The sequence below is a fragment of the Heterocephalus glaber genome, unplaced genomic scaffold, assembly GCF_053883595.1.
Source record: "Heterocephalus glaber isolate CG9 unplaced genomic scaffold, H.glaber_assembly_v1.0 deba00001509, whole genome shotgun sequence".
Lineage (NCBI taxonomy): Eukaryota > Metazoa > Chordata > Mammalia > Rodentia > Bathyergidae > Heterocephalus > Heterocephalus glaber.
Window position 1 is genome coordinate 3,285,347 of NW_028258325.1, and position 19,487 is coordinate 3,304,833.

Below are 19,487 nucleotides of genomic sequence, written 5' to 3' on the forward strand. Positions count from 1 at the left end.
AGTACGGGGCTCTGCCCCCCACAGAGGCACTTGCCCCTGGGGAACAGATGAGGGGGCTGCCTGGCATGCACGGGGTGGCTGAGGAGCCCAGGCCCATCTCTGTTTTCAGGACAACACTGCCACAAGCACATTCTGAGAGAAAAAGAAAAAAGCAGAGATGGGACAAGAGAGGCAGATCAGATGGCCTGAGTGAGGACTGACCCTGGAACCCCAGCCAGAGCATGCACAAGGACGCCCACCCTGGGCTACCCAGCCTCACCCAGGCGGTCCCAGCATCCCCGACCAAGGTCAGGATAAGAGGGGCGGAGCCAAGGCGCAGTGGGCCACTCCCTGTCCTGTGGGAGTCTCTGCTAAGGCCCTGACCTCCCCCCGACTTCCGCGCCTCCTCCAGCCACTGCCACCCCAAGCTCTGCCCCGCCTGTGCCGCCCATCCCCTCCTCAATCACCCATCCCCTTCTCCGGGAGGAAATCACTCCAAGGGGACCCACGAGAACCCAGCGACAAGGACGGTCCGGCCCCGAACAGCCTCACCCTCCAGCACCTAGGAATGGACCCAGGGCACGTGCATTCTGGGACAGCCTGCAGGGGGCACAGGGGACAGAGGCAGGGGAGAGAGGGCCACGGCCCACTGCGTTCCTCCCCGTACCCCACACACAGCCCTGGAGGGGACCAGAAGGAGCAACTTGTGAATAAGGCACGAAAGCAGGAGGGGAGAGAGGAAGGACGCAGCTGGGCCCGACAGCGACAGCGCAGCGGGTTTGAGGGCAGACAGAGCCCCGCTGCCGGGCGGCTGGTTCTTCCTCCACCACCTCTTGGTCTCCGCCATCTCTCCCCAGCCCCCAGATGAAAACCAGAGACCAAAAGAAGAAAACAGAGAGTCAAGGGCTGCTGTTTGCTCTTGGCTGTTTATTTCCAGCCCTTGGACCACCCTGGCATGCGGCAGGGCTGCACACGTTTTTACTGGGTGGATGAATGAATGAGTGACGTCTTGGAAACAACCCCCAGCACGGGTTTTCCATCTGTGAATCAGGGCCAACGACAGCACTTGCGTCCTACGCCTCAGGAGGACCAGGGCCTGGCAAAGGGGCGACCCAGCCGTGGGGACCTGCCCTGCTCTGACCCCTTCCCTTGGGAGGGGTCCACAGCGAGTGTCGCCGTCACCACCTGGTTGGAGAGCCCTACACTCTGGCCGGGTTTAGGCTTTTCTGCACCCCGTGACTCTGCACCTGAGCCTGAGCACCTGCTCAAGGCCCCAGAAGTAGAGACCAGGCTGGAGGGTGACTCGCCAACTAACCAGATCCCCGGATATCAATGCCATAAACCCTTGCTTTCTGAAAGGGCGTGCAGGGTAGTAAGAGCACCACCAGCCACAGAAAGTAACTCTTCCCTTAGGAAGGAACCCTAACTCGATCGCATCCACCAGTAGGATGAAGTCAACGCAGGCCTGCACTCTAGACAGGGTCTTGCTATTTAGTCCACACTGGCCCTGAACTTTGCCACCCTCCTGCCTCTGCCTCCCAAGTGCTGAGAATGCAGGTGTGCACCACCACACCAGGCCTTTCAAGACTACACCGAGGCTCAAAGAAGTCGCAAAGCAACAGAAAGTGACACAAATGCTCTCTTTTTAGAAAAGGAGGACCTCAGGGCTGGGGATTTAGCTCAGTGGTTCCGCTGCCTGCCTCACAAGTGCAAGGTCCTGAGTTCAATCCCCAGTACCAAACAGAAAAGAAAAAGAAAAGGAGGATGCTGAGAAAGCAAACGACTGGCTTTATTCATCACCAACACACGGCATGCCTTAAGGGTGTGTTAAGGACGCGGGACCCCCACTCGTGGAGAGGCTGCCCCCTTTGCTTCCTCTGGCTCCGGGATTAATTTGGTCTCGGGCTCCCTCAGGTTCACTTTCTACACTGTGGCTGTCTTCCTGCTGCCCCATGCCGGCTCCTTGTGACAGAAGCCCTTCAGGGACACTGACTTTGGGAAAGAGATTAGATCTGCCTCTCACAACCCCACCTGAGCACTGTCGTGCAGACACGAGGAGCAGCCCGAGCACCTGCCACATACCATCTCTCCACAGGCACTGCGGCCCGGCACCGAGACCCACTCTGCCAGCACGGGAGAAGGGGCCCTGCTCGGCTGGGCCCCTGGGGATGGCACAGGTCGGGACTCCTTGTGCACAGTCAGGGAACCTGGACGTGCTAACTGATGACGCCGGAACAGGCTACAGCATATTCTAGTGCATGAGAAGATACAAGGACACGCAGGACACACTTAGTGACATGTTGTAGAAGCTGGGATACAACAATAAACAAATGGACAAAATGAGCTCACACTTGCAGGGAATGAGATGAGAAATAGATGAGACAGGGCTGGTCCAACTGTGGTAACTGCACACAGAAGTACAGAAGGGGACATGCCTGTAATCCCTGCATTCTGGGAGGCTGAGGCAGGAGAACTGCAAATTCGAGCCCAGCCTGGGTAACTTAGTGACTTAGCAAGAACTCATCTCAAAATGAAAAAAAAAATGTTTTTTAATGACTAGGGATGTAACTCAGTGCAAAGGTCCTGGATTCAATCTTAGGAAGGAAGGGAGGAGGGAGGGAGGGAGGAGGGAGGGAAAAACTGAAGGTTGGGCCCCACAGCAGGGAGTGGGCCCCGGGCTGCGTTTCAAAAGGGGCAGTCTCTTACTGAGACTAAGGGTGGTGGGGAGAATTCGAGAGGCATCTGGCTGCAGAAAGGCCCTTCTGGGTGCAAAGCAGCAGCTGCAAAGGCCCTGAGGCCTGAGTGTGCCCGGTAATGATCATGGCTGTTCTTCCAAGGGAGGTGGGAGCAGCAGCCTTTTCTCCAGCACCCTAAAGCCCTTGGAGGCGGGGCTGTGTCTGACTCCCTTATGCACCTGGCATCCTTCCAAATGCCCCCCACAAATATTGGGGTACAAGTCTGCACCTCTCTGGGAAGAGCTCACACTGAGCTATGGGGGACAATGAGAGACAAGAACCACTGAGCAAAGCAAGATGTTGTATGCTGAAGTGCTAAGCTGCAGGTGCAGACCATACAATGTACACTGGCGGCCTGCCCACCCACTTACTGGAGAAGCTCGCCAGCCGTCCCCCTGTGTCCCCACTCACTGGCCAGCCAGCTAGGATGCTGCGTGTGGGCCAGAGGCACCCAGGGCCGCTCCAGGGGTGCGATTTCTGTGGGGGCAGCCAGGTGGGAGCTTCAGGTCTGTACAACTGTACTTATGCAAGCAAGAACCAGAGGGAGAGGCCTGAGAGTGAGCCACACCCTTCCTGGCCAGGGCAATGAGCCCACCCAGTGCCTGGTGGCAGACAGGGCCAAGGGGAAGGACAAGCAAACGCCAGTAGTCTCCTTTTTGGTGGTCTGGGGACAAGGATTCACAAGGCTCACCCTGCACTGTGGAGGCCACTGGGAATGCTGGGCAGCTGGCTTCCAGCTGCAGCCCTGGCCTTGCCCCATGGCAGGAGGATCCAGCATGCTCTGCCCCACAATGGCCCTGGCCAGGGTCCCTTGCTACAGCCAGGGACACCACAGGTGTCAGCCCAACCCCTGACCCTGGACTCTGCGACCCAAGAAGGAGGGAAGGGCAGGAAGCAGTGGGGATAGATTCAAGGGCAACCTCGGCACCAGCCTTCCTCCCTGCATCAGCCCAGCGCCCTCCACCCCGGGTGCACACAGAGGCCAAGCTGAGCACATGCTGCCTCCCACTGTGGGGTGGGAGCTCTCCTACTGCGAGGCCCGCTGTGCCTAGCACGGTGCCTGGCACACAGAGACGGCGTGGCCAAGGCCCCCAGGAGCAGCGAGGCTGGGCAGTACCCAGTAGGAGGGCGCTCAGGGTGCAGCAAAGCCCTGGAGCTGGGGACCAGGCCGTCACAGGTGATGGGCCCGGCCCTGCTGCAGAGTAAAACCAGGCAGGGAGTCAGCCCCGAGGGGCACAGTGTACAACATCGGAGCACATAATCTGGACCTCAGTGTGCAAAGACTGGCACAGGGGCACATCCCTTCCTCATCGTGACACGGGCACAATCAGAGTTCCTAGCCCAACACACACTGGAGGACAGACAGCCTCTTTCAGAAACGGTGCTGGGAAAAATGGCTCCACGTGCAGAAAATTGAATCCAGACCTGTATCTCTCAGCATGCCCTGAACTAAAATCAAAATGGATTTAAGATCTGAATGTTAAAACAGAACACTTAGTCAGCTGGAAGACAAAATAGGTAAAACTCTTGAAGTCGTAAATGTTTCTGAACAGAACTCCAGTTGCACAAGAAACAGTACTGAGAATCAACAAATGAGATCATATTAAATTAAAAAGCTTTTGCACAGCAAAAGAAACAACCAACAGAGTAAAAAGACAAGCTACAGAATGGGAAAAAATTTCGACAGTTATTCCTCAGACAGAGGGAATATATAAAGAACTCAAAAAATTTAGATTCCCCCCAAAATAAAAGACCCAATCAAAAATGAGCAAGTGGAATGAACAGATACTTCACAGAAGTACAAATGGCCAATAAATACATGAAAAAATGCTCAAACATCATTGGTCATTAAAGAAATGCAAATTAAAACAACACTGAGATTCCATCTTAGCCTAGAAAGAATGGCCTTCATCAAGAAATCAAATAATAACAAATACTGCCGAATTTTCAGGGAAAAAAGAACCCTTCTATCTTGTTCATGGGAATGCAAACTAGTGCAACCACTGTGGAAGTCAGCTTGGAGACTCCTCAAAAAACTAAAACTAGAAATCCCATTTGACCCAGCTATTCCCTTTCTAGGTATCTAACCAAAAGAGTTAAAGACATCACATTACAGTGATTCATGCTTACCCATCCATGTTTATAGCAGCACAATTTATAATAGCTAAATCTTGGAAGCAGCCTATATGTCCATCAACAGATAAATGGGTAAAGAAAATGTGGTATTTACACACAGTGGAGCACTACTCTGCCATAAAGAAGGATAAACTTGAGTCATTTGTAGGAAAATGGATGCACCTGGAGACCATAATGTTAAGTAAAATAAATCAGACACACAAGCATGGTTTCTTTTACAAGAAAAACCCAAAATATAAATAAAGAGCAAAATAAAAAATAGGTAAGAGGAAGAAGGGAGATAGAGCTTTCTCAAAAGGAACAGAGTCCTGGGCGAGGCTGTCCCCGAAGCTGCGGGGTCAACACAGACAGAGCACTCACAGGGCAGCCGGTGCTGCTGGCTCCACGGTGCTGGGAAGCTAGGCTGGTCATTGGGTCCCAGGACACCCTTAGCACCTCCCACACAGAGTCTAGGACCCCAGGAAGGCCAGCGCTGCCTCAAATGCTTCCTGCCTTGCCTGCACAGTACCCCCGACCCCTCCCCCTTCCAGGAAGCCCTCAGGGCAGCGAAACACTGGCCACCAGAGTCCAGCTCAGCTCCTGCTCAACCCTGGCTGTGGTGACGCGGAGAGGCCTTCTCCCCTCAGCCTCCCGACCAGCGGAGGGCAGGCCTTCTCTCTGCTCCCAATCAGCCGTCTGAGCTGGCTCACAGCCCCAGGAGAAAAACTGGCTTAACCAGCTCAGGGGCAGTGAGTGCCAGCAGCACTGGGCCCGGGGCTCTGGGAAGACACCGTGTGCCTGGCTGCTCAGAGTGATGGGTGTACAGCGTCCCAGTGCTGGGGCAGAAATGCCCATAGACCACAGGCACAGCCGGGTCCCCCAGCAGAGGGGGCAGCCTGAGAGAGCCCGGGTCCTGTCCCCCGGGTTTGAGAGGATGAGGCAGCTGGAGCAGGTACAGACCTGAGACCCCGTTCCTTTCCAGGCACCTTTAAGGGAGAACCACAAACCCCAACCTGGCCGCTTTGTGCTGGCCATGCGGGTGCTCTGGCTGTGTTTTAAAAGGAAGGGAAGAAACTTATCTCCAGCTGTTCTTTGATGTTCCGGGCCAGACAGTCTCCCCGAGAGACTCTGGGGCAGCTGCTAAGAGGCCCATCTGAGCCCAGCTTTCTAGGGGGAAAACAAGCAGATTGGGATCAGCCAGGGCCTCGCCTGACTGACAACTCGGGGTCCTCATTAGGGGCACGGCCTGCTGGCCCCACCTGCAGGCCAGCCAGCTGCCAGGATGGCCCCTCTCCGCCCCAGCAGCTAACTCCCCCTGCCCACCCGCTGTGCCTCCCCCTCCCCTGCTGATGGGTCTCACACCCCCCGCAGGAGCTTTCTGTGTGGACCTGGGGGTTGGGGGGGTGCCAGGGCCCAGGGCTGCTCTTGGTGAGGCCTCCCCTGATGCCCCACTCAGGCCACTCAGTTCTGCAGCGCTGGGTCACTCTTCATTACCCTCCCACCAGACTCGGCCCAGAGGAGGACAAACACTCATGTGACAGACAGTGATGGAAGCCACATGCACAGCCTCACTCCCCACGGCTCTGAGGCAGGTGCTGGACCCAGTGCCAGGATTCCAAGAAAGTGAGGGGAACAGCACCTGACTCAGGACCCGGGTCTCAGCTCACAGATGTTTGCTCTGGCCCTGGCTCCAGCCTTTGGCTGCTGCAGATGAGAGCCTGGTTCCTGCCACTTGGTGGGTTCAAAGCCCTCTCCTCCCCATGACACCCGCAGTAGTGAAGCCAGAACCAGACCTTCATCTTCATCAGGGGAACGACTTGGGCCATCCATCCCTGCCAGGCACTCTGAGAAATACACTGTCCACACAACGCCCGACAGGCCCATCCTGACCCATGGATCTGACTCTAATCCCCGATGCTGATCTGGCAGAAGCTGGAGAAAGCTTCCGATGGCCCCCAGAAAAGCACTGTGGCCTGCAATTTCAGGGTATCCTGGCCACTGAAATTGATCTCAGAGGGCAGATAAGACTCGGGAAAGATCAGGCCATCCCCCTGAGCCTCCTGTCACCCCTACCTTCCTCATCCGTCCTTGCTGGGCTCAGCGCTCCCTCCCTCACATCCTGAACCTGCACAGAGCCCAGGCAGGCGCCTTCTCTCTAAGCACCAAGGTCCCTCAGATGCCCCACAGGCCTGCACATCCCACAGCCTGTGTGTCCATCCCCACAGCCCCGCCATCGGCCCTCAGTCTCAGGGTGCACACACTGGCCGCTCCACCTGCTGGAAGGACGGCTTGGCCGAGGGTCCCTGGTTTGGGGAATGTGCGCTGGGAGATGCCGGCTCTGGGAGGGCACAGTCCTCTGGCCCCTGGAATTTCTGGCTGGAGGAAGCACAGAGCAAGGCCTCCGGGTGGGGGAGGGGAGGGGCCAGCAGGACAAGCACAGAAGTGGCATTCATGCCGGGGACAGGGCCACAGCCCCATGACAGGGGGCAAAGGAGGTATGGCTTCTGCACCCTGATTCGGGGGCCATTCCAGATCCCCTCCCTTGCTGCTGCACCTCTGGGGGACCCCATGATGGTGCTGGGGTGCCTAGGCAACTCAGAAGGCCCCACCCCCAGGGAAGGATCTGGCACAGCAGAGTCCCAGGCCTCCCCACAACACAGGCCAGCGCCCAGAGGGTGCCATGGGCATCCTGGAGATAGGGCCGCCCCCGGGACAAGGAGGCACAAGGCCAGCTGAGTCCTGGGGACAGTGGGCATGGTGTCCAGGGGTCAGCTGCCCATCTGGGTCCCAAGGCCAGAAGGAAGGCTCCGTCTGATGTCTGGGAAGGGGGCGCAGACTGGTTCCAGCACCTTGGGAGCAAGGCCTGATAGGTGGACCTTTCCGGGACAAGGCCTGGGGAGTGAAGACGCCTGTGCCCCTGGTGTCCCCAGAGCCAGGGACTCCAGCATGCCCGGGTGAGGAGGGAGGGCACATCTCAGCACACAGAGGGTGGTGTGCTTTCCCAGGCTCATCGACGGGGGCCTGGGGTGGTCTCCTATTGCGAACTTCCCCACAGTTCTGAGTGGCTGTGAATCCCTTTTGACAGGTGGGAAACTGAGGCTTGGAGACATTCAGTTCCTGCCCAAAGTCTACACTCGCCACCCCTCCGGTGGCCTGGGACACTGCTAAGCCCAGTGTCCTGGGCAGGGGGAGGCAGTAAAGTGGTGGGAGGAGAAATGGGGCTTTGCAGAGCCCAGGGCTGTGCCCCCAGCCCCAGCCCAGGAGACCCATCTCAGGGCCTTGGGGAGGAGGCAGAGCTGCTGCCCGTGAGCCCGGGCACGGCTCCTAACCCTGCTCACAGCACGGGCGTGGCCACCCAGCCTCAGGCTCAACGTGGGTGCCATCAGACAGGCAGCGTCTGCAGGGGAAGTTTGGGGGCGTTTCCCTGGGTGGCAGGGACCGGGGGTCCCAGGAGGGGGCACCCCAGGAGCTGCAGGACCAGGGGCAGCCAGGGGCGGCCAGCAGGTGTCACTGCAGCCAAGAGCAACAGGCAGGGCGGGCGCTGGCTTCCACCCTGGCCCAGGAGGACCTGTGTCCCTGCAGCCTCTGACCCAGATGCCCACAGGGCCTGGCCCCGGATGCACCACCGGGAGCCCCAGCTGGCTTCACCCTCAGGCTTTGCCTGTCCCCTTGGACTAAGTGTGCCCACTGAGCACCTACCCCATGCTGGGCACCCTGCAGCTCCATGAGTCAGTGGGGCAAGGTCAGGATGCCCACCTGTCAGGGAAGGAAACTGAGGCTCTATTCTAGCTCCCCAGGCGCCCCAACTGAGGGCAAACAAATTCACAGGAGCCCCAGGCCCAACAACCCATCCGGATGGAGGGCTCCGGGCCCCACTGGCCACCCCCATGCAGGGTGGATTGCACGTCCTGCCCGCTGGGCTCCATGGCCCGTCCCTGTCTCCCCACCCACTGCCAAGGCAACATGGCACCCGGCCAGGGGCTCTTCATCCTCGGACAAAGCCTTGCAGCAAACCACCCGGCCAGCCGCCGAGCTCAGGTTGCCGCCCGCGGCGCGCCTGGCTGGGAGTCTGATTATTCATGGAAATCAGGCCTCTGCCATGCTCCTGGGCCGAGGCTCACAATTGCCTCATTGTGTGGGTGGCCATGACAGAGTCTTCTCAGGAGGGAAGGGGAGGCCGGGGAGGGGGCTGGGGCAGAAGGAAGGAGAGAGGGGAGCAGAAGGAGGGGAGCAGCAGGGGGAGAGGTCAGGAGGATGTGCCCAGGGAGCTGCCGGGCCGGGCGCAAAGACTAGATGGGCAAAGTGCTCCCGACGGAGGGGCTGCACAGTCCCCGCCAAGTCTCCATGGCCCCAACCCTCTGGAGGCCAGCGCTGTCCAGGCCAGAGCTCGAAGGAACAGTGGGTATGGCCGGGGGACAGCCTCAGTTTCCCCTTCTGAGCACTGGATCGGTAGTCTCAGTCCTCCCCAGAGACTGCAGCTGGGCGGCAGCGCACACGGGCTTCGGACTCAAAGTGGCCAGCGACCGACACGTGGGCGTGTTTCCCACCTCAGTTTCCCACCTGGAAGCCAGAGATGGCGCCAGCCCCTTCGTGGCATAGCCAGGAGGACAAGAAGTGGGGAGCGAACTGCAGGGCCCACCACCTTCCACGGCGTCTCCCTCCCCCCAGGTCTCATCTGCCCGCGTCCTCCTAGGGCAGCGATCGTGGCACCAGGCCACTGGGCTCTCTGGGTCCACACAGGGCTCACACTCGCCCCTCTCGGGGCCCAGCACCAGGCAGTACAGCAGCCAGAGACAGGCACCAAGGGGCGGCAGGACAAGGACATGATCCCGGGAGACAGACAGGGGCTGCGGGGTCCTCTGGTGCCCTGTGGGGCGCACACAGTAGGCCTTGGGGCAGTGAGGCCACTGCGAGTGTCCTGCAGACCCCAAGAGCAGCCCTGCGCAGCACAGGTGCCTGGGATAGAACCAGGGCCTCACGCTGGGCAAGCGCCCGCCTGCTGAGCCACACCCAGCCTCTCACTTCATTCTGACACAGGGTCACGCTCGTTGCTCAGGCCGAACCCAGACTCACAGAGCCCCTGCCTCGGACCACAGGAGACTGGGACTCGGTGTGTGCCACTGCGCCCAGCTGACTTTTTTAAATCACCTTGGGAATGAAATCCAATCAGTCCAGGACCCACTCAATGATCGCTTCCCTGACATCTGCAGTGGGCTGCAGAGACCCTCACTACCCGTCGGATGAAACCCAAGCTGCGCACCTGGGTGCCGAGGCCACCGCCAGCCTCATCCTGCTGCCCGTACCCAAGCCGGGTCCTGCTACCCTGGAGGTCACTTGCTCCGCCTCGCATCTGCCCCTCCAGCAGCCTATGCTCCAGTTGCCCTGTATAAGAAACCCCACATCTGCCCACAGATACCCTCTGTGCCCCCACGCGCTCCCCACATCCCAACACTGCTCCATTCCGGGCTCCTTCTCGGTGCCCATGCTCGGGATCCCCAGAACCTCTGGGCCAGGAGCTTTCAATGCCTGAAGCCCCCGCCTCAGCAGCCGGCGGGAGGCAGTGCACTATTTACAGCCAGACCTGGCCTCAGACAGCGCCGGCAAAGTAGAGGGGAAACGCACAGCAATGAAGCGGATGTGCCAACACACTCCAGGCAGAAGGGGAGACCCCAGGAGGCCGAGTTCCGGGGTTACCCGCGGGAGGACCGCTGCACTGCTACAAGCAGGCCAGAGCCCTCACCATACCTGCCCTCATGACCCCATTAGAGAGTAGAGACAAACGGGGAAACCGAGCCACAGAGTGGGTAAGTGGCTGACTGAGGACTACAGGGTAAGCCTGGGAAGTTCCTCCATTGCCCATTTTCCTCCACAAGCTAGGCAACGCAAGGGGCAATGTTCGGAATATTAAAAGGAGCTCGGATACTGCACAGGTGGGAAATTCAGGCTCACGGGAATGTTCAGGTTCTAAGAAACTGGAAATGGCAGGGTCCTCTATCCCCAGGCAGGTCCAAGGAGGTCCCCCAAAGAGGAAGTGGGGACCTCAACTCAGCCCACTCACAGGGTAGGCTGCTTTATTTAGGGTCCCTGACTTGCATCACAGAAAAGAATTACAGGATGCATTGATGAGAGGCACAGAAGGGTTTATGCTGCACAGGGAAGGTATCTACACCCAGAGAGAATAGAGTGGGCCCGAGAGGGACAGGTGCCTTATGGCCTCGGGGTTTTCACAGGGTCTCGGGCTCTTCAGGGCAGTGATCTGGGGTGTGGATCCCTGTGTCTTCAGGCTGCCCTTTGCTGGGCTGTGTGGAAGGTAAGCCAGCTGCGTGTTTGAAGTTACCATGATGGTGCCACTTCCTCGGCCACTTCCTGTTGGACCTGCAAGACCCAGAGGAGTTGTTTTTCCCTAAGTTTCCTGGGAGGGAAAAAGGCAGTGGAACCATGGGGAACTTTGTGTTCTGAAGCTGCAGTTTGTTTTTAAAAGATCATTTTTAAATAAAGACTATGTGGAGACAGGAAGGGATCTGGAGATGGGGAGGGGAGAAGGTGGCAAGCAAAGGGGAATAAAGAGGATCAAGGCGTGCAGTGTGTCTGTGCCCACTCCCCATGGCGGGGGTGCTTATTCTATACCACAGCTGTGCCAATACAAATGGACTATGACACTGTGATTGTGCCTGCCTCCCTCCTATCGCTCTTCCTTTACTCCTGCCTCCCTGGCCATGCTGGTGGGTGACCAGTCCCTCAGGCCAGCCCTCTGTCCTCTGCACAGCCGCAGTCACCACTAAGATCCACTCCTGGAGGGCTCAGACACAGACACAGCCCCTGGGGTGCAGGTGCTGCCCTGACTGAAACTCCAGCCTCCAGATACCTTCATGGTCTCAAAGTCTTGCCCAGGTCTGGGGGCGAACTTCATTGGGCCCCAAAATGTCACATATGCCCCAGTCCCCTCCATGGGAAGTAAGTGGAAGGGGGAAATGCCAATATGGACCTCTAAGCACTGGGAGGAGAAGGTCTCCATTCACTGCTTTCTGGATTTCTACCGTGAACACGCAGGATCGTGACAATGACAAGGCATCAGACACCTACAAGAACATCGTTGTGGAGGCAGGGAGGGGGCTACGTCTCTGTGCTTTCCCCTTGGAGCTGCAGGCCCTATGGTCCTGCCAACCTTACAGCCAGTGCAGCCGGACACAACTTGCCAGCTTCCCACTCAGCCCTGGCATCTCCATGCTCTGGGCCGTGCGGAGCTGACCCGCCTCCCCCATGGTCAGCCACTGGCTTCCTGGCAGCCCAGGTCACGCACCTGACTGGGGTCCCTGCCTCTGTCTAAGGACAGAGCCACTCGAGGGGACAAGAGCAGCCCTGCCCTCACCTATGCCCTCCCCCAGGGTCCTGTCCTTGGAGGGGACCCGGACGCTGACCCCCAGCTGCAGTCAGGATGGTTCTGGGTGACAGGGACACTGCGGGAGGCTTGAAGGGTCTCTGGAAGCCATGAGAAGGCTGAGGCCGCAGTATCTCGGGAGGGAGGATGCCTGTGCCACTACCATCTCTATTTGGGGCTCGCAAATAGCCTGTGTTTGTTCTACCCGCCGTCTTCTGCAGCTCACAGCTTTTATCCTTGAAGTGCCGCTGATCAGAGAGTCTGAAAAATGCTAATGCTGGAGGAACTCCCCGCAGAGTTATAATGAAAAGCTTTACATAAATGGTGATATTTTGCTGAAGTCCCAGGTCTGGGAGGGCTTTATTAACATTGGCTCAGTCTTTTTGGCATTTGTGGCCAATCCACGTTGCTGACTTCAACGAATTAGATTCATCAAACATTTATCACGTGCCCTCGAGGTGGCTGGCACTGCCATAGGCACCAAGAGGCTCCAGTCCATGGGCAAATATTCACCGTGCACCCACTCGGTGCCAGTGCAATGGTGGCACCAGGAGACAGGGGAGAGAGCTGGACCCTGCCTGTAGGGGCTGGAGTTGTCCCATCCCAGGGGGACTTTCCGGGGACAGGATGGCTAAGAATGGTCATGGTCAGAAGAGGAGGTCGACCTGGGAGAACTGTGGCCCCAGAGGAAGAAGAAGGAGGAGCCTGCGCTGTCTCCCGCTGTATGAAGACACCAGCTGGGAAGAGGGTGCCCCCCCACACACACACACCAGCTCTGCTGCATGTTGACCCTGGACTCCAGACTCCGGGCGGAGAGAACTCAATTCCGATTGCCCAGCAGCCCCTGCCCAGGCAGCGGTGCTTTGTTAAGGCAGCAGCGGAACATAAATACACAGCCCTCGCTCCCGCTCGGGGCCAGGCGTCCACAGGAACAGCAGGACTTTCCCGGCGGAGGAGGAACAAGAAGGCCCTGCCGGTCTCAGACCCCAGGGGGACCGTGGAGCCCTGCTCCAGGCCTTGAAGGGAGGCTCAGGTTCTCACGCCCAGCTGGCCTTTCCCTGGGGGCCAGTCTTGAGGACGTGGCTGAGGGTCCCGGCCAACGCAGGAAGACGTCCGCAGATTAACTCGCTCATTAGCGCGCTGCGCTTTTGAATCTGTAAGATCTGCGTCCGGTCCCTGGGGACAGCCGTCTGAGTCATCAGACAGAGCCCAGTGGCATGAATTGGTTTTCATAAAGGCCCCCTGTCATGGAGGGCCGGATTAGCAAGGCCACCGACTGCTCTCCCCTCCCTCCCCCAACTGGTCCAAAGAGGATGAACAAAGCCAGAAACAGCTCAAGGTAGGGGGGTCCCGGCGGCCCTTGTGGGGAGTTAAGTACTTTTCCTCCAAACAAGAAAACATATTTTAAAACAGCAGAAAAAGCAGGCTTACTTTCAGCGGAAGTCACCTTCCACAGCCCCCTGAGCCTGCCCTGTCCCTCAGACAGGAAGCCCACAGCCCACGCCACCGCCATGCTGGATCGATACTCCTGAATTACACAGGAGCTGTTTTTCTCCCTCTCTGTCAAGTGTCAAATTAAAGACAGTCAATACCAGTATTGTGGTATCTTTCTTTAAAAAAGGGAAAGAGACAATCTATCAGATGAAGTCCAAACTTGTAAAATTAGGCTGTCTCTCCGAGGCTGGCAGAAAGCAGGCCCACAAGCCTGTGCCTACATCCTGCCTCGAGGCACACAGATGCAACCCAGATCTGTCGTCCACTGTCCTTCCTACCATGACCACCAAGCTGCCCCTGCCCCACCCAGACAGAGGACAGGGCAGCGCAGACCCTCAGGGACGCCCCCAGCCAGGGGCTCAGGCCTCCAGGGCCCCTCTCTCCAGCAGGCCCTTGGTCCCCCTCACTCGGGCTTCCCTTCTGCCAGCTGGCTGGTCCCAAGGAGATTTCGTGCCCACTACTGAGCAAGGCACAGATGCCCAAGGGGACCCAGTGCCCAGCCTCACAGAACACAGAAGGATGGGCCCAGGGCAGCACCCGGGGCTGTAGGAACGCAGAGGAGAGGAAGTAAGGCTTCCTGGAGGGGGTGGCTTCCGATGGCCACGGGCATCTCAAGTAAGAAGGGCTCATGCCATCGGCCCACTCCTCTCTGTGCCCCCAGCTGGTGTCTCCTTAGCCAAACACATTCTCAGTGCCAGATTCAACTTCCAGAAGCTCACTAGGAATGCTCACATCCCACAACCTTCTATGGCTCCCACTGCCTGAAAAGTAATACCCAGAATTACCCAATTCTGTGGTCTGAGACTTGAGCTGTAACCAGCCTGCCTGCTCTGCCCAGACCCTCTGCTCTGGGCCACTGAGGCCACGGCCATACACAACTCCTGAGACACAACAGGCACAGTGCCAGGCAAGAGTACAAGAGATGCAGTTGTCTGGACCTTCACACCCACAAGCATATCCCTCCCTGGGTCCCTGTACAGAACCTAGGGGCGGGCCTGGGACCCCTCACATGGAGGACGCAGAGAGTCTAGGTCTGGCAGAGGACAGAGAGGCCTGGGGATGCAGCTGGTGACTCTGGGAAACTGTTTCCAAGCTCAGTGGGGTGACGAGGATGCTAACAGTCACATATGCCACAAGGATACCAGGAGGATGACTGGGAGACAGAGGGGCAGCTGGCAGGCAGCCGGCTTTCAGCGGAGCACAGAGAAAGGCAGCACCGGGGTGGGAGGTGGCCCTCGTCCCAGCCCTGCGACAGCCTGAGCCCAACTGCTGACCTCCAAGACGTGAGAGAGGTCTCCATTGCTCAGCGCCACTGGCTTGTAGCACGGTGTCAGAGCAGCCCCAGGAAAGCAGAGCAGCCAAGAACCCGAGGCCCTGGGTCCCGGCCATCTGCTGTCACCAGGCCCCAGGACAACCAAGGCGTGGCAGCCTCTGATTGCCTTAGGTGAGAGTCCAGGCATGAGAAAGCCCTGCGTTCCCACGCGGTGAACGGTGGCCCTCTCTTGAGCACCTGCTATGTGCAGCCGCAGTACGGAGTGCTGCACACGGGCCCCTCTTTTGACCACCCTAGCATGACCACTTCATGGACAGGTGTGGAAATGCACTCGGGGAGGTTGGTGACATCAGCTGGTGAGCAGTGGGGCTGGGCCCTGACCCCAAGCCCCGGCTCATCCCTGACTTCCTGCTTTCTGTATAAAGAGCCAGCTGGATGGGGAAATTATGGCTCAAGGTGGGGGCTCCCAGCCTTTGCTCAGACTTTAAGTACTTTTCCTCCAAAGCAGAAAACATTTTACGAGTTCCGAGCAAAGGTGGAGCTGGATCGGGTTCCCTTGCCTCTTGGGAGCCCCCTGGGCAGAGGGACCAAGCAGGCACTGTTAGGGCTGGAAGCATAGAGGTGCCACCACACGCTGGAATGTGCCACCTGTCAAGTGACAGGCCATCCTGGAAGACAGGTGCCTGGGCACTCCTTTCAGCAGAAAGGGGAAGAGAAGGATCCGCCACCCCGGCCTTACCAGTGACCAGCACCTGGATGCATCTGAGAAGTCAGGGACAGGAGGCAGGAGGAGGGCACAGGGCACAGGGATCCTAGCAATGAGCCAGCGCACTGGGCTGCTATTGAAGCTGAGGTTCAGTCCTCACCGTCCATGCAGGGGCCCAAGAGAGGCTTGGAAACATTTCAGACTTGCAAGACCTGTGAAATGAATGTGCCAAGGTAACCAGGGGCACCAGAGGCCAGAAAGCTCTCACTGGGCTCTGGCACAACCCCACGACAACCAGAGCCACTCTGAGCCCCAGGGAGGCCCCAGTGCTGGAGGCTGAAGGGGAGCAGGGGCCCCCAAGGGGACATGACCGGGCAAGAGGCTGGACAGAGCCCCCACAGTGGGCACAGAACTCAGGCCTTAGAAGGTGAAGGACGATGCCCAAACCCCAAAGGCCAGGCTGCAGAGATGAGGAGCAGTTTCAAACACGCGGGCAGCTCTCAGCTGACTCACAGAGATGGGGAACAGTCCACCGGGAAGACAATGACTTCTCACCACGTCCGCAGCCCGATCACAGGAGCACGGCTTGGCGGTCACGAGAGCGACCCCATGCTCCGATGCCATCAGGAAGATGACAAGGAAAAATAGTCCTAGCCAGTGTGTGGAACCCTGGAGGCCCACAGCTGCTCTCCGCTGGGTGTTTATCATGTGGCTCCTTTTAACAAGGCTGCACTTGGGAGCTGCAGCAACTCTGGACAGGGCGCATGTTCCCGGTGACTTGCATAGGCAGTGTTGTGCACTTAGTTCATTAAGCCCCTGCACCAGGCCCTGGAGGAGACAGGAGAAAGGGCTCCACTATTTATCCCCAGGTTAATTTGTTTCTGCAGCTCTGGCCGGATGCCTCCTGAGGATGACACGGGACAACAAGCACTGGCCAGGCCTGGACAGAGTTACACCATTCCCCACTCACTACAGTCGAACTCGGCATTCATCATCTCTGCATTCTACAAAAGGGGAATCAGGTGAAAGGTCAGGGGACCTATGGTTGGACCGGATCCCAGCATCTGCCATCCTACGCTTCTTTCTACACGCAAGGTCATGCAACTCCAGAAAGCACACCTAGACCCCGCCCTCCCAGGATCACAGCGTGTCTCCTCTTCTGAAAGCAAAAGGGAACAAGGGAGAGGAAGGTGCGTGTCATCCCACTGTAGGACAGAATAGGAGGAACTCCCCAGATGTCCCATCCTGCCAGTCTAAACAAGGGACGGTCTTCGTGTAAATCCTACAAGCGTCAACTGCAGCTTTGGAACCCCGGCATTTTCTCAGTTGCATTTGGTCCAGTCTGGCCATCTTCACCTCCCAAGGTCAAAGTCATTTTTATCTTTTTATTTTTTATTTATTTATTTTTTTGGTACGGAGGATCGAACTCAGGACCTTGCACTTTGGAGGCAGGCAGCAGAACCACTGAGCTAAATCCCCGGCCCTCAAAGTCATTTTTAAAACAGTTGATAAGAGCTGTAACCTCCAGTGTTCCCTCCCCTAGAGGGACACCGAGGAAAGGGTGACTTTCTGCATTAGGGGAGAGCAAGGTTGGAGGTCTAAACTCAAGGTCGGTGGGGAGTGGCTTAACTAGAGAGGGCCCCCGCCCCAGCACGGCATGTGCAGCTGGGAGTCCCGAAAAATGCAGTGTGGTATACTAGCGGAGTCGGGGACTATCCAGAGATAGACATTGCTCCAAATTTTAACCTAAGTTTGTCATTAACTATGGATGCAAATGTCACCCTTGGCAGGCTCTGAGTATGCAAATGCTCCCTCTGTTCTAGAGCTTGGCATGGACCAGCTCCTCCCTGGGGTGTGGGGCTGCATGGCTCTGACCTACCTGCCTGGGGCTGGCTATGTAGCCTGGAACACAGAGCCACACCATCCCCGGACATGCAGAGAGCTACACTCCTGCATGGCAGGCTGGGTTTCTGTAAACACAACAGGGCACAGGTTTGGGCATTAAATCAGAGCTGGACGAAAGCAACCACTGTGCCTCCCACAAGGCTCTCCGATCACCCCAGCAGCCCTCATAGTGTATTTCCCCGAAAATAAGACCTAATTAGAAAATAAGCCCTAGCATGATTTTTAGGATATTCATAATATAAGCCCAACCCTAAAAATAAGCCCCAGTTAAGATCATCAGCCAGACGGATGCATCTAGTACATCCACTGCAATGCACGATAGATATATTGAATTATAAAATAATATTAGTATATAATTAAATAAAAATAAATAATATTATTGACAGTAATACTTCAAATGTTGATAATATAAATTACAATTTAGTATTTGTAAATACCCAAGCAGATGCCTTTGGATGAGAGGTAAACACCGATATAAACAAAAGAACTGGAGACTTTGCCAAATGACCAATCAGATACAGGCACACTCACAAATAACACATGCCCTGATGACAAACAGACGTGGCCGTGTCTAATACAAATCTTCATAACTCAATACATGATGTGTTATACTTAACAGACTCATGTGAAATAACCTTTCCTGAATTTCATCAATGCCTGCAATTTTTCATTGCCTTTGTGTGGGCCATCACTCTTAACTGCCATCATTTTTGTCGCCACTTGGTCTTGTAAGTCCAACTAACACTCGATTTAATGGAAACTCTGTGAAGCCCAGCCTTGGGTGACTTGGGTGGTGACTTGGGTGAAGAATTCTGGGGATAAAATCACTGACAGCTGTGCTGCCAGTGCACTATGAGCAGGCTGCATGGACCAGAAATGCTCATGTAAGGAGAGCTCTGTTGCTGGCCATGAGCAATGGCTCTACAGCAAATGAGCTGTGAGAAGTCAGGCTGGAATTCAGGGTCTGCAGAGTTATGCTGATGCTCCAGAAGAGGACATGACTGTACACTGGTACCTCAGCTCACAAACTTAGTTCTTCCCAAAGACTCTGGTAGCTAAACAAATAGGAAAAGAACTGAATCAAATTTCTCCATAAGGTCCACACTAAACCTAACCAGTGAATTTGTTTCAGTTCTTATCAATTCTGCAACCAGAAGTTGTGGAAAAGAATTAAGTTTGCGAACCAAGATACTATTGTATTTGAATAAATGTAGATTTTTGAACATGAATAAATGCAGGTTATTGTATGTGAAAAAATAAAACATCTCTTGAAAATAAGCTCTATTGTCTTTCGGAGCAAAACTTAATATAATATCTAGTCTTATTTTGGGGGAAATATGTCATTACTACTCAGTCCAGGGGAGTTTTCTCCAGCAGTTGGTCTTTTTTCATCTGTTCATCTCTCCCTCTTTACTTTAGTTGCTGGGAATCTCACAGGCAAATCTGTGGCTTCCTGGAGCAACACAGGAAGCATTTTATGCACTGAGCGTGTCTCCAGCTGCGTCTGAAGTTTTTTCCTTCATTTCCTCACTTATTTTACTTTAACATGATGTCTCACCTTTATAAACCACCTCAAGTCCTCTTTTTTTTTGTACTGAGGATCAAACTAAGGACTTTATACTTGCCAGGGAGGCAGCTGGCACCAATGAGCTAAATCCCTAGCCTCAAGTCCTCTTTTTGAACAACAACCAGAAAAGATTGAGGAAAGAGCAGCAAATCTGAGTTGTGTTTCCAGGACTCTCTTGCAACTAGCTGGGGTCACAGCTAAGATTTCATTTCAACTTGAGCAAGCCTGACATTAGGAACTAAGCGAGGAAAAGGACAGGCAGGAGTAACATGTCTGCTTCTCAGTACAGCTGGCAGGGGCACATGGCAAGGCGAGACAGCTCTCTGTGCTCCTGA

General features: G+C 56.3%; 1 protein-coding gene across 2 annotated transcripts in view; it reads right to left on the bottom strand.

Annotated features, from left to right (window-relative positions):
• Positions 1-19,487, bottom strand: part of Sorcs2 (sortilin related VPS10 domain containing receptor 2) — a 311,448-nt gene that overhangs the window by 234,514 nt on the left and 57,447 nt on the right. The window lies entirely within an intron of this gene.